The 24,424-nt window shown below is 42.4% G+C and overlaps 1 long non-coding RNA gene across 4 annotated transcripts in view; it reads right to left on the minus strand.

The window, feature by feature from the left end:
• The window catches only part of LOC122234991, a 120,461-nt gene that overhangs the window by 10,990 nt on the left and 85,047 nt on the right, over nt 1–24,424 (minus strand). For all 4 annotated transcript variants that reach the window (XR_006213014.1, XR_006213016.1, XR_006213015.1 and 1 more), the window contains one exon: nt 2,085–2,143. This is a non-coding gene — a long non-coding RNA (uncharacterized LOC122234991). The remainder of the gene's footprint in view (nt 1–2,084; nt 2,144–24,424) is intronic.

Consider the following 24,424-nt stretch of genomic DNA (forward strand, 5'->3'; position numbering starts at 1 on the left):
TATATGTATCACTACAATTAGTGCTGAATGAAAAACACTAATGAGTAGTATTTATAGAATGAATATACTCATGGTTCTTGAAAAACTAAATGTGTGTATATTTACAAATGTAGGCACAGAAATTAATGAAAACAAGTATGGAAGAATAGATAATGAAAGGTAAAGTCCCCATCTCTGTGGCAGGAATTAGCTGGGGAGCCCTGTGAAATGGTGCATAAGGCAGAAAGAAGAGCAAAGGGAAAAGAAAAAAGACTTTACTTTTATTCTCTATGCTTTGAAAGCACTTTAATTTTTCTATGATTAAAATGTATTCATGGATCTTACTTTTCAAAATAAAAATAAATTAAAAGTACTTATATCACAGCGTGAACATGTCACCATCATGGTCATCCTGGATTACCAAGGCAACTGCATTGCCCAGACTGGCCAGACCTCATTCTGATTTAGCCACCCCAGAGAAGCTCATCTAAGTACTTCTATATCCCTTAAGAACCATAGATTCTCAGAATTCTAATGTATTTGAAAAGCCATCTACTCAATCTCTTATTCAAGTGCTGGAGGTCCCTCTTGAACATCTCTGATCTCCCAGCTTTTACTAGATTCCTCTTCTAGTGACAAGAACCACTGCTTCCCATGGCCTCCTATTCCATCTCCCAGCATCTCTGCCAGAAAGACCTCCCTTGTATTAATCCAAAATAAGTCTCCATCTCTAATCCTGTGTGCTCTTCTGAACAGCTTGTAAGTCTCTCTTCCCTGAGGAGGAGAGAGGAGGTCAACACTATCTTCCCCAGGTGAATTAGATGAGCTTTCTCTATACTTAATGTTTGTCACACCACTAAGCATGCTGTATTATAATTGTCTGTATACAAACAGACTGAAAGAACTGAACATCAAGCACCATATTCCAAGTACCGAGATCAAGGTCAGGCTCATGGGAGGTGTTCAGGAAATACTTGACAGATATGAGGATGGGTGGATGAATAGATGAATGGATAAATGGATGGATGGATGGATGGACGGACGGACAGATGGGTGGATAGACAGATGGGTGGATGGATGGATGCATAGATGGATGGGTAGATGGATGGACTTTTTAAGTTATTGTTTATTGAGCACTAACTTTATGCTTGGAACTCACTCCATCTGCTAAACAAACTATGAAGTAGGTATTACTATAATTATCTCCATTTTACCACTCAGGAAACAAAGGCTCAAAGAGTTTTGTTCTTTCTAAATAAGGCCCTATATTTAGCAAAGTTGGAATCTGAAATTTGGATGGATGATTACAAAGTTTATACTTTGAACTATTACATCACAGTACCATGAATTAATGAATGAATGAGAGAATGAGTGAGTGAACAAATCTACCAAACAATTTCTTATAGAGTCCCACTGTTTCAAAAATTCTCCATGTGCTTTGGAATTGTTGTAGTTTTCAAAAGGACATACAGCTTTGATTGTGCTAAGAACACTTGCATTCAATCAGTTCAAAAAAAAATTTTTTTAAGGAAAAAGCCATCATCAACCAGCCATTACTCTCTATTTTTATAGGAGGTGTGAAAGTAGACAGGATTTATCTCTAGCCCACCACTTTGAATTTGGAACAAACCTCAAATCTCATCGGTGGGAATCTGACAGGTACAGCAGTGGAGTGTTAAAACTTACATGAACTTTATTTAAACTTCATTTGGGTTCCTCCCTTATTTTGGAAAGCTTTACATCAAATTTTATAACAAAAGGAGAACATGCAATTTAAATTAAAGAGTTGGCGGAGGTTTGGGTACTTTCCAGCCTGAATTAGCAAACCCCAAAGGCCTCTAATTAGCTTTTCCCTCTGTTTCTTCTTAGTCTGATCATCAAAACCATGGATGAGAATAAAGCAAATCAGCTAAACTGCCTACTCCTCCTTCAAGATGTAAGTCTATTATAGACGAAACATATCTTAAAGGACATTTTGCAAATACTTCCCAAATCTACTGGGATGGCCTAATGATCTTTATTCTAGTTTGTCCCATTCTTATAACCAAGCACAGTAATTCTACCCACAAAAACGTAAGATAATTTTAATATTGCACAGATCCCACCTTGAGAAGTGGCTTTCTTGTCTCCAATAGTGGCTGTTCAAAGTATACTTTTTGTATTCCTGAAATACAGAAAGATAAGAAAAGATTTACTAATTTCAGCCCTGTATTCATTCTAATGGACACACTAAAAGATACATTTGGGGCAAGCAATGAAAAGCTGTAGTTTGGAAATTCACCTAAAAGACCTATAATCACTCTCTTAAAAATTCATCATTGGTTTTGTTTGTTTGTTTGGCTATACTTACATGGCACATACATATCTGACTTTCTCTAGAATGTCCAGGAGTCTCATTGTCTAGTGAAAAATACACAGATGGGCTCTTGGTGCTTCTGGTTCTAGGCAACATAATAGAGATCAGATTATGTGTTTGCCTCATTTTTCTTATCAATGAAATGGAGCTTCAGTGACACTCAGATTGGGATAAAGATGACTACCCTAAGACTCTCCTTCACTGTGGGTTTCCATAGTGGGAGCCATGGGCCCTGTATCATCGTCCCTATGGTTCCCTTACTCCTCTACCACCTGTTCACTATCAACCACACTAGCACGCCAGAAACAGTTATACTGGAAAGGGGAAAGTCACCATTCTGGCTCAGGGAAGCTCATCCAAGCTCAGGGAAGAACTGAATCAGTGGATTACAGATATACCTGCCTCTATGTGCCATATGTAACAGATTAAAGCAATTCATCATGTATTTATCAATACTTCTAATTGGCTTATGTTTCATACAAATTTATAAAAATTATTTTTATGAACTATATTATCATTTAAATGCTCTATGATAGCTATCTCTTCAATGGATCCTATCTTAAAATTTTTAAAAGGCAAATAAGGTGGTAAAATAGTAATGTATCAAAGTCAAATACCTCTATATAACTCAATGGGAATGTGACCACCAGGTAAAGAAGAAAGAAACATGCTTCCCAGGTCACAAATTAGTTCTGCCTGTAAAGATTCTGTTTCTTCATGATGAAATAAATAATGATGACATAACAAATGGCATGATCTAACATATAATAATTTAAACCATGGCATTTTATCATTTAATCAATCGAGACTCTCAACAGTATTGTGTAGGTTTACAGAATAGGTGTATATGTTGCAGATAAAGAAACAGAGTGCATCAGAGTGGTTAAGGGTCTTGCACAACAACAAGTGGTTAATAAAATCCACTCCTACTATTTCAAGACCAGGACTTCTTCCCCAATGTCAATATTCTACCCGCCCCGCCCCCACCCCATCAGGAGAGAATCTGATTATGGTGCTATCGACCAAGAAAGGACTCTTAAATCATTCCCACCTTCCAGGAATGATTTTAGAAACATTACAAAAAAAGATCAAGTTTAACTAGCTTGTCTGTTCTGTGCTGTTGCCTCTTCACATAGCTCCCACATTTGAAATGAAGAAATTGAGGCTTAGAAATAATAATTTTCTGGAGATCCCACAGGTTATATACTTGTATATGTGTGAATTGGGTATCAAATCCAATCTTACTTCAAACCTATCTTACTTAAAACCATGCTGAATAAAATGTAGCAGAGAGCTGGATTTTGAATCAAGCCAATTTAAAACTCCAGCTCTACCAACTACCAGCCATGTGACTTTGGACTCCTAAAAGCCTCAGTATCATTTGCCGTAGATATTAAATGAGATGGTATATACAATATAGTACCTGTGGGGAAAAGAGTAGCTAGTATTATAATTGTGATACATCAAACTGCTTTAAAGGAATGTATCATGAACCACAGTATTTCAGGCACCAGGTTTGAGATGGAGCTGAGGGGTCCTCTCAAAACACCAATATGCACATCACATAAAAAAATATCTCTTCTGTAAGAAGCAGTGAGGGACAGAACCATAAACACATCTCCAGGTTCATTAAGCCACCACCGTGAGCCACCATCTCCTGTCCTGGAGCCCAGCTTCTTTCCTGTTTAGCAGTCCAGTGATTTGCTCTATCATGAAATCACTGCTCTGGAACATGTGTAAGGCTACCAGTTTGGGAAGGAGGTTGAGAGGTGGGGGAGAGTGGTAAGCATAATAGTGCATACCAAACCAGTCCCTATAGTCAGGCTTTATGCTTGAAGATGAAAGCTTTCCTCTGAAGAGGTCACCAGAATGGCTACTGGCACTAACAATCAAAGGATAGTCTCATAATATGGGATACACAATGATAGAAGCCTGCTGTCAGAACACAAGAGGACTCAAAGGGAAGGGTGAGCTTCCTCCCAGGCTCCAGAGTCCCCAAAGTAAGAATTAACAACAGGGAAGAAGGTCCTCATTTTATCACTTGTTCCTCCTACATCCTTAACAGCTAAAGGCAACTGATGCTGATTCATCATGCCAGGAAAGCCTTGCCATGGTCATCCTCCAGCCTCTGATGGAAATGGAGAAAGCTCTCACAGATTTGTGTGGGAATCCCAAGATGTGTTAACTTGGATGAGTAAGCCCTCTAAGTCTCAAGCTTCATCTAGCAAAATTTGTAGTAAAAATATACTACTATTATTACTATCCACTGTTACTATTCATATTATTTTTATTATCCATACTAAAAGAGACATATTGCTCAAAATTGATTTCTCTACTATAATGATTAGAATATCTCCTACATTGCCCATTTGTAACTCAAGATCCACTCTCAACCCTTCTACTTTGCCCCCCCCCCTCAAAAATCCTCTATCAACTGTATCAACATGTTCCCTTGCTCTTAGCTTCCAGTTTTGTTCAACCAAAGTTGAAAGTCGGGGGGATCATAACATCAGACACAGAAGAGAATGAGGTTGGGCTGTTTAGTCTCCTGACATCCCCTCTGCCAAGCCGCTGTGAGTTAGCTATATTCCTCTCCCAAAAGCCACAATTCCTATCAGGCAGCTCTTTCCTTACGTCTCTCTCTCTCTCTCTCTCTCTCTTTCTCTCTCTCCAGGTTATGGTACTCATTCTTTTCCCTTTTGCCTTTTCATTCCTGGGAATGGTGATAGCTCCACGCCCTTGGTAGCCAAAGATCCTGCAGTATGCCTTGTTGTTTCCTTAAACCCTGTTTACACCTTTATAAACAGTTTCTGTATTAAATGGTCCTCAATTGTCCAACTGGAATGAGCCATCATTTTCCTATTTTCCTACCAGGGCCTTGACAAATACAAACATTAACTGGATAATTTGCATAATATAGCAGTTCATCTTGCTAGGGCCAAGATATGGAAGCAGAGCATCAATAATTGACCTCTGCTTTTTTCATAATTCCCCTCTTCTAAGTCACCATCCACTAGTTCCTTTCAGTCATGGAGATCAACCTTCTGTCCCCTAACCATGGCCCAGACTCTAAACTTCTGTTCAGTTAACTTTAGCCTAAAATGTGACTTAACTTTTTGTAGTTCAATCATCTGTTGTATCTCTTTTTTCTTTCTTTTCTAAATAGTCCTTCTACTTCCTTCCATCTGTGCTTGCCTATGCTAGCCATTCTCCCCTTCTCCCTTGTTAATAGGACTCCAGTTTGGTGCTGGTATGAGGCACTGGTATACTCAGGGAAGATGGTTCCAGATGGATGGATCATGATTGGCCTAGTCCAGCCATTGTAACCCCTTTCCTCTCTTCCAGTGACTGTTAAGGTAGTGGCCATGTGACAAGATCTAGACTATGGCAATTGAAAAAAAAAATCTGCAGAGGGATAAGGGAAGCAATATTTTAGGAGAGATGTTCCTTCCTAAGAGAAAGAAACACAGGAACAAATGTTCTTTTCCTTCCTTCTTTCTTTCCTTCCTTCCTTTGACTTTGATGTTGTTATTGGAAGATGGACATTTGGAGCTTAGTCAGCCATCTTTTTTACTGAGAGGGGAAGTCAACACAATGGGAGAGAAGCTGATCCAGAACCTTGACATCACTGAGCTTCTGAATCAGCCATCCTCAAAATTTCTCATCCTCTTCCAAATTTCTCATTACATGAGATAATAAACTTATCTACATTAACCACTTTTATTTGATTATTCTGTTACTGATCACCAAAAGGATATTAAATGACATTCTACACCACACTAGCTGAATTCCCACTATGCAGGCATATTCCTCTTATCTATTTCCTCTATTCAAGGCAGGTGGCAGTTCCATAAAACATCAAATGTGTCCTAAAATTCCTAAGAAAAAGAATAGCAGTGGGGGACCCATGGGGAGTCTCCTTTATGCCAGAACCCACAGTCCCACACAGGTAAGACTCTGGCTTCCTATTCCAAAGTTCAATATCTTCAAATCCTTTATCTTTCCTTTTGAGAAAATACAGATGAGACCTTTCTGTTCTGCAAATATTAATATCATACACCAAAATCAGGGGCCAGCAGTGGCTTCATATGATTTTATCTACAGGTAGCATTTAGAAGTTTTTAAATAACTAGAAGGAACTCATCACAATGGGTAAGATTAGAAAAACAGTGGACTAAACAAAATAGAAGTGTATCTCCTTTCCATGTGAACAAAGGCATGTGTGGAGCCTCCATAATTGGTAGGCCCTCCTAAGTTCCTTCTGGCTGATTGTTCTGTTATCTGCAACATGTACTTTTATCTTGCACTCTTAAGACTTCTGTTCCAGTTCCAGCCACAATTTCTGAGTTCACAGTAGGAAACAGAGAGATAAGCAGACACATCCTCCTCCTTTAAGGACACTTCATAGAGTTGCAAATCCAGTCAAAGCTTCAATTCAGGGCTGGATATTTTCTGTTTGTTTCTCTATCACATCCACTCTCCACCCTTTTCTACTCTGTTTTGTGCCTTGAGGAGTTCACCTGAATGGATGACATCAATGGGCTCCCTTGCTCTCTGCCTTTTGCTGAATGTAGCCAATGAGAGATACACTTAGGAGATGATAAGGTGGAAGATGAGAGGTTGAGGGAGCGATTTCCCCAGTTTGCTTCCTTCCAAGTGGCTAGGGGTTGGCTCTCTCCCTCCCATATAATGCATGAGTGGGAATTGCAAACACTAAAGGGTACACTGTCTGTAGAGAATATAAAAGCCATAGTAAAACCAACTAAAGGTCAACTTTTTATTATGACCATGAACAATTCTAAACAATGCCAATGATAACACACTCTGCCTGCCAGGACAGACCACTCCCACCATCACTCCTCCCTCATGATAGCCACCGCCTCTCCCAAAGGTCATGGCTCCTGTCAATCATCCCTCTCCATGGTGATTTTCTCTAGGTTTGGTAACCTAGGAGTGGCACTAGTTGTCTGCATATGCTCCTCTGAGTTTCCAAAACTCCTACGCGCAACTTTGTAACAAATAGTCACTTTATTAATTTGGCCAATTCCCCAATATGAAGGTGTCATATATTTATTTCTCGCTGGCACCCTGGCTGATCCCACCCAGAAATAAGGGAGTCTTTATTCTGAAGGAGTCATGAGCCAAGATAAAATTTAGAAGTTCTTCACTGAGAGAAAAGGATAAACTAGATATTGGGAAAACAGCCTCCACCATCCTCATTAATGCTTTTTTCCTTATTTGAACTTGGAGATCACAGATCTACAAGATAAAATACTCTTATGATTATTCCCAGCCAAAACGCTCATTCCTCTAACCACTTTTTCTGCTTCCCTCCAAGGAAAGTTTCAAGAAAACAAGCTAGATGGGAGCAACAGAATCGTACCTGCAGATAGCTGTCCTAAAGCCAAGTAGAAGGAATCTGATTCAGTCCTGCTTTCCATCTACAGGTGCCCTTCAGTAGAGGCTATACTCACAGCATTGAACAACCAGCCTACCAATGAGAATGGAACCCTGGCCAAGTGGAACAGACACTGTCTTGTGTGCTATTCCCATGCATATCTGTTGGATATCTGTACTTTGCCTAGGAGAGCTAAAGGGATGGCAGTTTGGCCTCATCCCTGTACCCACAGACTCTGGGCACCTTCTAATCCCCGTGTCTGTTTTATGAAGTCAGGCCTGTCTGTACTAGCCCATCCTTGGATCCTGGGCTGGATCAGCTTCACAAGAGGAAAGCCAACTTGACAGCTCCTATTTCTTAACCATGAATTCCAGCCAGCCCTCACTTTTAGCTTGTCAGCATCCACATAGCCACTTCCTTGCAGTACTGGTCTTATTGAGGGAAGACAATGTTTACAGGAATAAAATGGCCTAGGATGAACAATTAATTGGAGAACTTTTGTCTCCCTTCTTAACCCCCAAATACGGTAACTAGTAAATTTGGATTTCATTGTCTTATTACAAAACAGTCTGCCCTGAGAGAGCATTTGAAAAGAGTCTCCACAGGCAATGAGATATGCTTTTCAAAGCCTTGTGTCACTGTCATGGCAATCAGCAGACAGGCCTCTATTGTGCAGGAGCCCTGCTGCAGGGCCCAGGGAGCAGGACTTCCTGGGAGTGGGCTGCTGTTGTTGGCTTGTTGCTACAACAAAGCCTCTGAAAGAACTTCCTGGGGGGCCAATGTTCAAAGTCCTCACAAGTTTGAATACAGGTCTCCATTCTCCTCCCTGTGCTTGACTGGAAATTCCTAGCTTTTCTGAAAGAGAGACAAAGCCTTACATGGGGAAATGTGGAGGGTGAGTTTTGTTTGGGCTGGTTGTTTTCCATCTCTGTGCCAGATACTCCACACACACGTCACCTTGAACCTTCAGAAAAGCCCAGCAAAGTAAGCGTGACCATCCTCATCTATAGAAAAGGAAACTGAGGCTCAGAGATGTAAATAACCATGTGGCCCCTCAGAAGCCGGGAAGCAGCCGAGCAGTGACTGGATCTCAGGCTGGCCTGACTCTAAAGCTCCAGTCTCCATCTCTGTTAGCACCTTTCCCAGAACTGCTCAGCAAGCCAGGGATGAGACCCCATGAATACAAACCCTCAACTCTGGCCTCCACAGCAGACCAAGTTGCTGCCTCGGAGTGGAAGAAGATCATATTATCATGGTAGCAGCATGACGATGCAGGCCAGTTGCCTGGGCCGAGAGCAAGGTGATCATCAGCAGAGGATGGGGTCGTGGGATAAGATGGGTTTATCAATTATCGTTTGCTGTATGATACCATGCTTCACAACTTAGTGGGGTAGAACCACCACAGTTGGTTATTTCTTGTGATCCGTGCTTTGACTGGCAGTGCTTCTGCTCCATGCCATGTTTCTCTAGCATCACTCAGGCATCAGTATGATGTCTGGGGTGATCTGGAAGTTCCCAGAGGCCTCTCTCAAGAGTCTGGACCTTAACGCTGGCTGTTGGCTGTGGGGCGGCAGTAGTTTGTTAGGTGGTTGGTATTTGTGTGTGGAATTTCGGCCTCCAGTATCTCTGCACACGTCCTCCGTCTCCAAGAGGATATAGCCTAGACTTCCTTACAGCATGGTGGCTCGTTCTAAGTGAATGAAAGTAGCAGCAACCAGCTCTCCTACGGGCTAGTCCCAGAGGTAGCACAATATGTCTTCTGCCACATTCCATTGGTGAAAGCAAATCACAGGCCAGCCCAGGTTCTATAAGAGAATTAGACTCCATATCTAAGTAGAAGGAGAAATATGTGCAGAGATAAAAGAGAGGACCTACTAGCAGCCATCTTGAGAGAAAATCCACCACAGCGAATGTATTTAAGATTCTCTTTCAGGAGAAATATGCCCTGCCGAGGCAATGGAGAGAAGTATTTCTTTGCAGCTGTGGTGAACGGGCGCCAGCTAGAATGCCAATGCTGATTGGTCATGGCTGCCTGGGGTTGGTGTGCATGGAAGAGGATTCGGAGGTAGCATCTGGGTCCAGTAGGAAAAAGTCCCCCAACTGAATCATCTATCCATCCATTCCTCCTTTGTTTCGAAGATATTTATTGAGTTCCTGCCATGTGCCAAGGACTCTTCTAGGTGATGAGAGCAAAGCAGTAAAAACACACACAAGCACTACATCCTTTCTCAAGGGGTTGACACATCCGTGGAGGAGACAGGCAATAAATAAATAAATATAAAATATGTTAGGTAGAAATTAGTCCTAAAAAAGAAAATAAATGTGTATGAAAAGTAATAGGTGTATTAATCATGTCTTTTTATTTTCTGTGTTTCTAATACTTGACAATTTGGAGCCTGGTTGACCCTGGAGAGACTGTTCTTTCCAAGTCTAGCCAATTCCTGGACACAGTAAGGGACTGGCCCAGGGGCATGCCTTTCATATGCAAACTCACTCATCCAGAACCCACAGGCTCGCCTCCCCACCCCCACCCCACTCAGGTACCAGACAATCGGGGAGAGCCCCCACACTCCAGAGCCTGCTGAAATTATTCAAACTAGCCAATCCTAAACCTGACGACCTTGCCTCACCTGTTCCTTCCCACGGAAACCACAATAAAGGTTCTGGCTCACATTTCCCCTACTCCCCCTGTCTCCTACCCACCCTCATGATTCCCAAGTGGCCTTGTGTGGCATGGCATGCCCCTTCCTCTTGAAAGCGGTAACAAAACTTCTTTTCAATGGCAAGTGTCTCCTGATCTGTTGATTTCACCACACCTGAATAATAATAAAACCTATATTTAAAATAAAACAATAAGGATCTTTCTAATAAGGCAATATATGAGCAGATGCATGAAGACAAGAATTCAGCAACGAGGGTAAGGTGGAGAAGAACATTCCAGAGAGAATGGTAAATGCAAAGGTCCTAGAAGTCATTCTCAGGATATTTGAGGAATACTGTGGCTGCAACAGAGACAGCAAGGGGGAGTGCTGAGAGATGAGACCTGGGAGGCAGCGGAGGCAGAGAATGAGGCTCAGCCATGGGGAGCAAGGGGTGTTTCAAGCTACTCTGTGTGGGCGCTGTCCTGTAGAAATGCAGGGTGAGCCGTGGATACGAGCCACATACGTGATTGAAATTTTCCAGTAGCCACATTTTAAAAAGTAAAAAGAAACAGGAGCAAACAATTTCAATAGTAGATATTATTTATTCCGACATATCAAAAATATTATCACCTCAACCTATAATCAATATAAAAATTATTAATGAAAAATCTTACTCTTCATACTGAGGCCTCAAAATCCAAGTGTGCATTTTATCCTCACTGCACATGTCGCTTCAGACCAACCATGTTTCAGGTGCTTGATAGCCCACACGTGGCTAGTGGTTACCACACTAAACGACGCTCTTCCGTATCATCTAGACCAGTATTTCCTAAACTGGTCTGTCCCAGAAAACTGTTGTTATTAATAAATACATTGAGAGAACGGATAATTTTCTCTGTGCTCGCTATAAACTGAATATCTGTGTCCCTCTGCCCTAAAACTCATGTGCTAAAACTTAATCCTTAATGTGACGGTATTTGGGTGGGGCCTCTGGGAGCTTATTACATCATGAGGGTAGAGCCCTCATGAATGAGATCAGTGCCCTCATCAATGAGATGAGAAGGCCAGACTTCCTAGGTGAGGACACAGTGAAAAGACAGCTATGAACCAGGAAGAGGACTCTCACCAGACAATGTATCTGTCAGCCCCTTGATCTTGGACTTCCCAGCCTTCAGAACTGTGAGAAACACATCTCTGTTGTTTATAAGGCACCAAATCTATGATATTCTGTTTTTTAAAGATTTTATTTATTTACTTTGAGAGAGCGAGCATGAGCGGGGGAGGGGCAGAGAGAGATGGAGAGAGCACCCCAAGCAGGGATTCTCTGCCAGTGCAAAGCCCAATGTGGGGCTCGAACCCATAAACCATGAGATCATGACCTGAGTGGAATTCCAGAGTCAGAGAATTAACCGCTGAGCCATCCAGGCGCCCCTACAATATTCTGTAAGTGACTAAGTGCTCAAACAAATAAAAGCAGAGAAAACACTAGTTAAACGAATTGAAAATTTTTCTTTGAAAATGATTTTCAGCTGAAAGAAACAGCAAAACTGGGGCTATGCCCCCTTGTTCACTACACATTAGACAGACCCAGGATTAGAGTCCAGCCGGACCACTACTAGCTGTGACCTGGGTGATCCACTAAACGCATCTGAACTGTACTTTCCATGTATCTAATATATAGACCTTAACACCTATGCCACCAAACTGTTCCAAGGTTATTTGAGAAAGTGTCTCCCTAATCTCAAAACATTTTACAAATGTAAGAGATTGCAATTACTGCAGCTGCTGCCTCCAGGTGAGTGCCAGAGACAGAAATATTAACCTTACACAACAGGCAAGCTGTCCATGCAAAGGGGAGTGGGGTGGAGGAACCGCTAAGCTGGGGAAAGTGCTAAGGAAAGAAGCATCTGGACGCTGATGCCCAACTCACATCAGTGGTCTCTACACACTTACATTGCTTACTGTACCAGTCAGGGTCCCAGAAGAAAGCAGCACACTCTAAATCATTTGAAGACAGGACCGTTTTCAAAATGTAGCATGTAGAGAAACTACATGAGGAAACGCAGTACCCCAGGACTAGGGGCTGTGAGGGCTGGTACCACCCTTAATCCTGAAGGCACACAGGGCAGGAGCAGTAGATAGAATCTGGAGGCAGAGGGAGCCGCGTCGAGAGACTCGCTAGATGTGACCCTCAGTTCAGGGACACAACCAACCCATGGGAACATGTCAGGGAGGGAGCAGATGGAATGAACACCCTGACCTCGCTCCCTTTCCTCCCTTCGGTAATCTGCCAGGAATCCACACTGGCCAAATCCAGAAATCAGAGGGCAAGGAAATATCGACACGGTTCGTGCAGAGGCACCTCCCAAGGCAGAGTGGAGGAGGGTTCCTCCTTCTGGAGGGCATCTCTGGAAAAAACACAAAGGGCATCTAGCACCGTCTCTCCCATATATAGACAGAACGCAGGCACATTTGGAAAGGCAACTGCTGCTTTTCTGAGTCCATGAGCTCAAAGGAATTTGAAAATCCTGGGGCTCTCTTGCCACCACAGGGGAAAAGCCTATCTGAGAAGGAGAACAAGCAGGGGTAGGCAAAGCCGAGTGATGGAGGAAAAGAGAACTCGGATGACACACTCTAAACCCCTGAATCCATCCATACATGAAGCCACACAACCTACAGTGAGCCGTAACTGAAGCCAGATTCACCAGTATTATAGGCTGATAGAGTATATTTTTCTTAAGCTAGATCATATCGCCTTCTATCACTTGAAACTAAAAGATTCCCAACCGACACTTCTTACTGTAAATGAAGAACCCGAAATGCCAAGAAACCAATTAACTTGAAAAAATTCACATGTACACTAAATGGCAGAGCTGTGATTGTATTCCAGTTGAGCTCCAAAGTCTGTGCTCTCCCCTGCACCCCACAATGCCCTGGAGCCTCTTGTTCTCCCGACCCCTGCCACGGACGGTGATTTTCAGACATGCACGATTCTACTTGGGCCACAAATGCCTCTAGATTACAGACCCCACTGGAGCTAGAATTCCCACGGCTCCTCCACCCTCTCTGGCTTCTCGCACTTCTTTGTCATGCACCTTACATCGTCCTCCTCTCCAAAAGCTGGTCTTCACAATCTGAACGGCTCAAAGAAGAGAGCTGTGACTATGTCGTAAAGAGAGGAAAATAAATCTCGCTGATTCGGGATACAACTCAAAGGCAAATCTCCACAATAGCCCTTGGAGTAAATGACAAGATCCATTCTCACCGATGGCAGAATGCCATGTTTTGACAATGGTTTCAACATGAGCAGTCTGCTGGGAGGGCGGTCTTGGTGATGCTTCTTGAAAAATCCTTTTAAAAGATGCAGTATGCTTTCCCACATGCCCATTTGTTCAGAAAAGGGAGAAAATGTCACACAGGAAAACTGAGATGACTTTTGAAAACCTGAACAATGACAGCCATTGATAAAAGCATGAATGTAGTAAAAAAAAAAAAAAAAAAAAGTAACACTCCCTTCTCCCTTGGTAGAAATTTCAAAACACATTATGTTCTTGGCCGTGGAGTACACTCTGTCTTGGTAACTGGATCCTCACCTTGTAGGCAAATCAGCCAGACAAGAAAAAGACATAAAACAGAGTGGGGAAACAACCCCTAAAATTCCTCCCAACACACATGCACACACACATGCACACACATGTACACACACAATCATATACACACACACCAGGAAACTTACCCAAATGCAGCAGAAACAGAGAGTGCACTGGCTTTGGAGACAGAGAACACTGGGTATGAATCTTGACTCTGCCACAATACAGTATGTGAACATATTTAACCTCCCCAAGCCTCATCTGTACAATGGAAATAATAACCTACCGCTTTGGCTGGAAGATTGTAGATGGCTATATAGATCCAGTAAGATGACATAGCTATTGACCCATAAATCATAGTGATTGTTAATTACTCTCCTTTGGAACTGCTCAGGTCAGGTCTCCCTCATAGGTCTTCAAGCACGTCATAATGGTGAAGCTTTGGTTTCAGACAAATCAGGGTTCCAATCCTGATTTAGTCAACTCCTAACTGTGACTTAGCACAGTTTACCGGTTAGCTTTTGCTGCTTAAGAAACAACCACAAAATCTCAGTGGTATTCAGCGATAAGCACTGATTTCTCCTGAATGGCTATGGGTCAGCCAAGAGTTGGCTACTCCAAATTAGACTAGGTGGCTCTTCTTCTTCCCATAGCACTTGCTCACACACCTTCAGGTTGGCCAGGAAAGCTTTTCTGACGTGGCTTTGCTCCACACATCTCCCTTTCCACTCCTGGGATCAGCAAACTACATTTATCAGCATCTGGGCACGTTTTCATGGCAATGGTAAAAGAACCAGAAGGCAAGCAAAAACACACAAGGGTTCCATGGTCCTAGCTAGGTACTGGCATACCATCACTTCTGCCAAATTCTGTTAGTCAAAGTTGGCTCACACCCAGACCCAAGATCAAGGGGCTTCAAAATACTCCTATCCCTTTAGTGGGAGGAAGTGCAAAAGTTACAAAAGGGTAAAGAATCAGTGAGGATAATGTAATCTGCCTCAGAATAGCTACATAACCTGTCTTGGTTCCTTAATCTGTAAAGTACAAAGCGGATTCTATATTTTTTTGAGAGAGAACAGGGGAGAAGCAGAGAGAAAGAGAATCCTCTCTGGAGGCTGGGGGTGGAGCCTGACATGGGGCTTGGTTTCAGGACTGTGAAATCATGACCTGAGCCCAAATCAAGGGTCAGATGCTTGGGGCACCTGGGTGCCTCAGTAGGTTAATCGTCCAACTCTTGATTTCAGCTTAGGTCATGATCTCACAGTTCATGAGATAGAGCCCCACTTCAGACTCAGCACTGACAGCACAGAGCCTGCTTGAGATTCTCTCTCTCTCTCTCTCTCTCTCTCTCTCTCTCTCTCTCTCTCTCTCTCCCCCTACCACACATGCTCTCTCTCTCTCTCAAAACAAATAAACATTTTTAAAAAATAAAATAAAATGAAACCGGCTTTAAAAAAAACAGTCGGCCACCCAGGTGCCCCAAAGTAGATTCTTTTACATATTAATGATGTATGTGTGGGCCCACACAGTGGACAGCACAGTGCCAAGCTCATAAAGAACACTGGATAAATGTTGGCTAATAATAGTAATCAGTGTAGTGGGAGTAGAGTGATACCCTGTCCCCAATTTTCTATAGTTTTCTGGCCTGCTTTACCCACTCATTCATTTATCAACTCTAAATAATATTTCTTGACTATCCATATAATTACCATGTGCCAGAAACTTTCTCAGTTTGCTGACCACACAATAGAGTGATTTCAATTAATATTTTTATGGCATTTTCACACCCACAGTCTTATCTGATTCTCATAACTACCCTTTGCTGTAAGTCTTATTATCCCTATGAAATAAAAGGTGGTCAGCACCTTAGCTCTGGCTAAGTATCTCAATGATCTTTGGCAGACAAGCAGCAGACAAGAGGTCACAGCACCATGAGGTCAAGATTCTGTGTCCAGGCACTACCAGGCTTACTTCAGGATGGGACTGCCACTTGGAATCTCCTTCTCACCCAGAATTCATGGATTCTAAAAGGTTTTAAGCAAACATCACAGTATCCTGTGCCACGTGGTGGCATTTTTTTCTCTTATTCACTTACTTATGAAACAGTTAATGTCTGGCTTATGTTCTGAAGGATGATGGGCTTTATCCTGGAGAAAGAAGAAATGGGAGATCAGAGAAGGACTGGGCGTTACAGACAGAAGTACAGCGTAAGCAGAGGCAAATGCTGGGAAACTTCAAGGTATGCATGAGAAAGTGAAGAAGTTTCATGAGAAGGCATTCATTTCAAGGCTGAGATGGAGAGAAATGACATCGGAGAAGTAGTCTGGCATTTGGTCAGAGAAGGCCATGTAGGTCATGCAAAGGAGCTTGGATGTTAGATTATAAACAGTGAAGAGTGGCTCGAAGGCTTCAAAAAGGCGCATGATGGAGACAAGTCTGAACTTTCCAACAGGCTGTGTGCCAGCTGTGCTGGTAAGAGCTCTGAAGAGTATCCCATCGTCACAAGAAAACAACCGGCAGGTATGCCACTTGGCTACACTGGAGAAATGAAGTGGATGGAAGAGCTGGTAGGGTTGGGGTCGGGCCCACCCTTAGCAACATAACAGGTGAGGGGAATAGTTCTACAAGCACGAAAGAGGGAAGGGCCTGAAAAATCAGAGTTGCATACAGCAGCCCTGAATGGCCAGACTGCAAGGAACCCTGGAAGGCATTTCACCACCCCTCTCCCTACAGGTGAGAAAAATCATTGCCTACAGAGTACATACTCCGGTCCCACAGGAGCTTCCTCAATGCCAGCCCTGTGCCTGCCTCACCCCGTCCATACATCCCACCTCCTCTCAAGTCACATAGGGCACCTGAGTACCTATGGTGTGCAGGTACTTCAGAGGTCAGAGGACCAGAGACCTTGGGACATCCTGTTACTAAGGAACCCCTGTCTGTCTCAGTGACCCCAGAAACTACGAGTAGCAGCATCACTGCTCCTCTTTCTTGGCATGGCCCCCAGCAAGCCCTTCTCTCCTTGTACTCCCTGCACTCTGGGCCCCCATGCAGGCCAAGGAGACAAAGACACCAATGGCACACAGAACCAGCATCAGCTGTCCTAAGAACAGATCCCAGGATCCAATGGAACATCTGTGAGTGAGGCTAAGGCTAATCTTCTAGGAGGAGATACTGAGATAAAGAGAATGAAAGACCTCAGGAAACCAGACAAAGAGTGGCTAAGGAAGCCCAGCCTAACCTTCCAACCTGTCCAATGGATACTACCTTAATGGTCCAACCCTTCCTGTCATAGCTTTAATCCTCACACATCTTAAAAGCCCCCTGGAAGCTGTCTTCTGCCTTCTGATCCGAGTCTTTACTGAATGAAGGAGTCTTCAGTCTGACTCTGGTTCATACTTAAACATCAATATGTATGACTTTGGCCATGCATTTCAAGGTCTCTAGGACTATTTCTCATCACTAAGGTAAAAGGCTGTTAACATCACCAGCCCACTAACTCATTCACACAATTCTCCAACACCCTTAGCAGAAACTGCGCTTAAAATATACCAAAGGGAGGCTACTTGCCTCTAGCAAAATGCAATTGTTTTCATAAATCAGAAGAAAATGGAGGAGATGATTGACAGGATAAATCTAAAGGAATACATCTGGGGTTCAGGGTCTGTTGGCAAATAATTTTGTCTCTTTCCTCTCAGAGGTCTATGGGGAATAAGGTGTATATTATTAGAGGAAAAGGCTCTCTTCAGAGAAAGATCAGCTGTGAAACAGGTAGCTCAAAAGACCAAAGGCAGGCACAGTGCCCTCTGTTCTAGCACTGAGGTGCCCCATGCAATTAATGTCACCTCTGCGGGCTGTGAGGCTCTGCTCTGGAAATAGAGGGAATCAGACAGGGTGATTCTCCAGCTCTATGATTTTAACCTGAAACCAGATTGAGGAAGATTAGAAATCAAAGCTCACGACCACAGGGGAAATCAAACAGAATCCCTAGGCTTAATTCAGTCTCTTTATTGTTTCTTTGTCTAGCTTCTGGTTTTTCTTCCTTATGGGCAATCTATCTTCCCTAAAGCTTAAAAAAAAAAAAAAAAACTTGTTTAGTAAAAAAATAAAAAAGCTCCCAGAGGGAGGTCTGTGGGTTTGTGGGAAAATGGGACAAGGACGAGCTGTCCTAAGGTAACAGAGACAGAGAATCTAAGCGGACTCCCGCTCCAGGCCCCCTTCCAAGCTGGACGTGCAGGGCAATTACAGAACATCTTGGAGGAGCCTGGGCCTCAGAACCACCCGCAAATCAGCCCCAGGACTGCTCTGGCCCGTCTCCTGCTGCTAGCTGGCTTGGCATCTGCTGTGTCAGTTGAAGCCTCGTGTGGTCTGCACGGCACACGGATGCAGAGCCAGGCTGTCACTCAGACTCTGTGACGCTCCCTTGGCACGTGAAACCCAGGGAGCCACCTCACAACAAATGCAAAATACAGGCTTCTGCTGGGAGCTTCAAGGGATGTCAAATTTTCTGTGGCTTATTTTGAAATCCATCTAAAAATCATTTTTGTTTTCCACAAAGACACCTTAACAGACCCCTCCAATTGGTTAGACATTTAGGTTTAGAGAATTTTGACACTCCAAGGTTAGCCACAAAAACTGAGTAACTGGATATTACCTAAAAGCTACAAAGATTGCTCTTACAGGAAGGGAGCTCTTATTTGCAGTGGAATTTATATGTTCTGTGCTAAGCATGTGACCCTCACAGCTGTCTCTAAGGAAGCATTTTGTTATTGTCATTAGATTTTTTTTTTTTTTAGCAATTTTAAGGTTACAGAAAAACTAAGCAGAAGGTACAGAGTTTCCATTTCCCCCTTACCCCCCACCCTGATCTCCCCTATTGTTAACATCTTACATTAGTGTGGTGCATTTGCTTAAATTGAACTGGTATTGATGCTTTATTCTCTTTTTTTTTTTTTAAGAGAGAGGGCGCAAGTGAGCCAGAGAGAGAGAGAGAGAGAGAGAGAGAAAGAAAGAAAGAAAGAAAGAAAAAGAAAGAAAAGGAAAGGAAAGGAAAGGAAAGGAAAGAAAAGAAAAGAAAAGAAAAGAAAAGAAAAGAAAAGAAAAGAAAAGAAAAGAAAAGGAAAGGAAAGAAAGAGAGGCTGGGCTCACCAGAGGCTCATGTTTCTACCCAAAGCAGGGCTCAGGCTCACCCGGTGTGGGACTTGAACTCACCAACTGTGAGATCATGACCTGAGCTGAAGTCAGATGCTTAATGACTCACCCACCCAGGTGCCCGACACTTTATTCTTTACTAAAGTCCATAGATCACATTAGACTTCACTCATTGTGCTGTACATACTACAGGTTTTGACAATAATGTATAATGACCTGCAACCACCATTAGTCTCATACAATAAATAACCTCTGTGCTCTGCTGATTTATCCCTCCCTCCCCACTAAGCCACTGGCAACCACTGATTATTTTACTGTCTTAAGGAAACATGTCCATCTACTTTCAAAGATGAGGAAACTGGGCCTCAACGAAGTTAAGAAATTCACTTACCAAGTTAGCAGGAAGTCAGAGATCTACTATGTGCCACATGATTCCAGAGTAAGGCCTACCACCATGCATTCATCCACCCGCCTGCCACTTTCTGAATACTCTTTTAGGTGCCAGGCACAGAGCAGGTGCTGAGAACAACATGAAGACTACAACAGCAAAGCTCTACTTGTATGCGAAGCAGACATTAAACAAATTAATGGGAAGTCCAAATAAATATAAATAGTGACAAATGCTTAAAGGAAAACAATAAGACATAAGGTATACTAAGAATGCTCTACAGGGAGACCTAGCTTCTGTTGGAAGGTTGGGGTGGGGGTTCTCAGGGAAGATCTCTCTGAGGAAGGATGAGAAGCAATCCTTCTGGGGCAAAGTTGGAGGGTGGGGAAGAGGGGAGTGAGTGTGTTCCAGAAACAGCAGTTCTCACAAAGACCACAAGGTAGAACAGAAATTGGCTCTTTCAAGAAACTTGCCCTTCCCCAGACAAAGTGATCTAAAGTCAGTTTTCCAAATTTATAACTAGTCAAGAACACCTTTAAACAGATTTCTATGATCTAGAAAGTTCAAGAAAGTTCCATGAAAACTTATCCTTACTCCCCAATACTAGGAGAGATGCTAACCATTAATATTCATGAAGAGTTTTACTACAAGTTTGACAGGTTCAAATTTTATTTTTATCCCCATTTTACAGAAGAACAGAGACCTGGAGAGAAGTAATTTTCCAAAGATCATGAAGCAGGCACTGTCTACAGACCATGTGTCCTCTGTAGTGAAAGAATACCCTTCTAAATATCCACTCCTACATCAAGAAATAAGTGAGGAATGCAGTGCCTGGCACAAAGTGGTCATCCAATCAATATTTGAAGAATGAAGGCATGAATGAATGAATGAATGAATGAATGAATGCCACTGGTATCCAAGGGCTGTCAAGAAGGTAGGTTGATAACACAGAAGGAGCAGTGGTTCTGGACTCTGTCACCCTGGCGGGCCATCTCTCCTCCAACAAATAACCTTGTTTGTCTCTTCAGCCTCAGTATCATCATCTGCTTTTTAGGAAGTATATTATTTAAAATCAACAGATGCCTGGGTGGCTCAGTCGGTTGAGCATCCAACTCTTGATTTCAGCTCAGGACATGATCCCAGGGTTGTGAGATGGAGCCCTGCATCAGGCTCCACACTCAGTGAGGAGCCTGCTTAAGATTATCTCTCTCCCTCTCCCTCTACCTCTGCCCCTCCCTTGTTCACACTCTCTAAATTAGTTAATTAGTTAATTAATTAAAAAATAAACCTTTAGGGGCACCTGGGTGGCTCAGTTGGTTAAACGGCCAACTTTGGCTCAGGTCATGATCTCGCGGTCCATGAGTTCGAGCCCTGTGTCGGGCTCTGTGCTGACAGCTCAGAGCCTGGAGCCTGTTTCGGATTCTGTGTCTCCCTCTCTCTGACCCTCCCCCATTCATGCTCTGTGTCTCTCTGTCTCAAAAATAAATAAACGTTAAAAAAAGTTTTTAAAATAAAATAAAATAAACCTTTAAAAATAATAATAAATTACAACTGAAAAGATAGCCAACACATTTTTAAAAAATTAAACATAATAATGAACTACCAAACTTTGGAAAGACAAAGGAAGAGGGGAGGGAAGGCAGCCACAGGCTTATCTGGATTCCTACATCTATGGATTCACGGTTCACTCAGTCTAACACTGCAAATACTCATACACAGTCACCGCCCCTCATGGCAGACATTACTAATCAATCATGACACGCTTTCTCACTGAGCCCATATGAAACCTCTGAGCACAGTGCTCCAGGAAGCCACTAGGACACATCATCAGTGACTCACAGGATGAAATCTATTTGTGAGCACTACACCAAAAAGAGACTTCTTGATTAAGAGCAACCCCCAGTGAAAAACTGGAGACTAAGACTTGGATCTTACTGGTGGAGCTTTAGCAACTCTGAAATTCTCCACTTGGACACAGGTCTTCATCCATGTCTCAGCAGTACCTAGGTTTTCCCTAACTTTACAGCACTTTCTGTTTTCAAAAGGGTGGCAAATTAATCAGTTAAGACATCAAACATCCCTCTAGTCTGAAGTTACTAATGATCTAAATCTTGTAGTAAAATTTCATTTCCCTAGAACTGGAAGTTCCCCTCTCTGGGACTCTTCCTCTCCTTCTTTCCCTGGTCAACCACTACCTCAGAGTTACTATGCAGTCTTTCCTTTCATGTTTTGTATTCTGGTGTGTCTGTCTCCCTGTAAAACTTGGGCAGCACTTTTTACATATATGCAAAATATCACATTTTGGAGATCAATCCATGCTGATTGATACACAATAGATCGAGTTGATTTATTTTTATTTCTATAAAATGCTCAACAGTGTATAACACAATCTACTTTCCACTGTTTTGTTGATGAACTTTTATACCACTCCCAAATTTTCTCTATTACGTTAACACTGCACTGAACAACCCTGCACATGTTTCCCTGTACATATGTGCAAGGATTTCTCCAAGATGTGTACCTACAAGCGGAGCAGCTGGGTCACAGGGTATATACAGTTTCAACTATACTAGAATTTGCCTAAGTTTTCAACTTGTGATTATTTCTTTACGAGTCTGACTCCTAGATTGTGAAGTCTTTAAGTGCCTGGAATACAGTAGTAGGCACCCAATTAATATTTGATGTATAAAATATTACATAAAATAAGAGCGTAGTCAATTCCCCTAAAAGTTTATCATTCCCTCTCCACTGAAATGATTTTAATATTATTATGTGCATGTCGGTCACTGTTCTAAGAACTGGAGATGCATCATAGAACAAAACAGACAAAAGTCCCACTGTACATTCAAATGGTGGCATGTGGGTCAGGTGGGAAATGCTTAGGATCAAGACTAAGGCTGTATACCTGGGAATGAAGAGCGATAAATCTTACTTGACTGTATAGCTTTCAATGCAGTTGTAACAATTCATATGAAAAAATGTGTCCAGCGACCAACCCACCAAGTTCCACCCAAAGATACTGGAATACAGGAGGGTAGAGTGACCAACGGCAGGTCACTTAGCACTCATATCAGCAATGCCATTAAAAATATAAAACAGGGGCACCTGGGTGGCTCAGTCAGTTAAGCAGCAGACTTCAGCTCAGGTTATATTTCCTGGTTCGTGAGTTTGGGCCCCGCGTCAGGCTCTTGGCGGACAGCTTGGAGCCAGGAGGCTGCTTCAGGTTCTGTGTCTCCTTCTCTCTCTCTGCCCCTTCCCCGCTTGTGCTGTCTCAATCTCTCTCTCTCGAAAAATAAACATTAAAAAATTAAAATATATGTATATATATTTAATAAAGCCCCCACTATGCCTCGGAATTACCTGGGGTGTTTAAATTACTACAGTGCAGGCCATGCCCCATGGATTCTTATTTAATTGGTTGAGAATCAAGCACTAGTTTTGTTTTGTTTTTATTTTTCAGGTGATTCTGGGGCACCTGGGTGGCTCAGTCAGCTGAGCATCTGGCCCTTGATTTCGGCTCAGGTCTTGACCCCAGGGTCGTGGGATCAAGCCCTGTGTCAGGTTCTGCACTAGGTGTGCAGCCTGCTTGGGATTCTCTCTCACTCTCTCCCTCTGCCCCTCTCCCTGACTCATGCTCGCTCTCTCTCTCTCTTTCTAAAAAAAATTAATTTTTCAGGTGATTCTAATGAGCCAGCATATTGAGAACCACTGTATCAGATCTCCCTGTATTGCAGACAGCACTAGCCAATCAGATATCAAATACAGCAGAGGCAACAGTGTCTATAAATAAAGACTTCACTCCTAAACCATGGAACCGTTGAGTTCAGAAATATCTACGTTCCCGGGTTAGAGCATCTACAGTCTGTAGACTATTCTAGCAACAAAAGGAGTCAACATTTGCTTTCATAACTACTTAAAATACTCTAGCCTAGGATTTCTGTCACTGATCAGGCAGTTGAACTTTAGAATTCAGTAACTTTTAGTTATTTGTGATATGAATTGATACAGATGATATGTTGCCATTTGGAAGTAAATATATCTAAAGCTATGTCCCTTAAAAGCAAACTTTTTCAACATGAAATACCCAGAAACCTTTCAGTTAGGTCAAAATCTCATCAAATGTTATTAAAGTTATTTTATGGTCCTTGTTTTTCCCCCAGTTTGGAGAAAAGCTCTTTGGAAAGTAATCAAGATTGTTTCTGCCATGTGCCAGGAAATGAGCATTCTTATTCCAGTTCTCATTGGCAGGAATGATTTTTTTCTAGTTGTGATTTGTTGACAGTTTCAGGGATCAATGATTAGAATGGACCGATTCAGAGGAGTGGGTAATTTTTTTGGCATGGCAGTTCTTCTTTTCTGTCAAACAAGTTAGGTGGTAATGAAGTGGAAGTCGCAGGGGAAAAAAAAAGTATTTTATATATTATAAAAGAAAAATCCTTCCCTCTCTGTTGTACACCCATAGTTAAACATGTCAGCCTAGTAAATAACAACTAGCCTGTAAACTGGGTAGTGACCCATCAGTAAAAAATGCTTGACCCATGTGAGCTCATTGGCTCAGACCTGAGAAAACCTCCTTCGTGTTTGGATACTACTTGGGGAGCTTGTTTAATTACATCTGTCCTTTCTCACTTCCCAGGTTGGACAGGACATAGTCACAAAAATAAAAATGAGTATCACCAACACACACTTTAATTTTCTGCTGTCTTTATCTTACTTTTGACATCTGTGTATATTCCAGGAAAGTTCTGGCCATTGCTCCGTAAGAATGATACAACAGAGATGGATAAGGTCCAGAAAAAAATTAAACTAATGATCAAAAGATTTGGCAAGCTGCCATATGAAGACAAAGAGTCAAAAAAATAAAACCAAAACAAAACAAAACAAAACAAAAAAACACCTCACAGGCTGAGAACGGATATGGTT

This window comes from Panthera tigris, chromosome F2 (genome assembly GCF_018350195.1).
Source record: "Panthera tigris isolate Pti1 chromosome F2, P.tigris_Pti1_mat1.1, whole genome shotgun sequence".
NCBI classification, from domain to species: domain Eukaryota; kingdom Metazoa; phylum Chordata; class Mammalia; order Carnivora; family Felidae; genus Panthera; species Panthera tigris.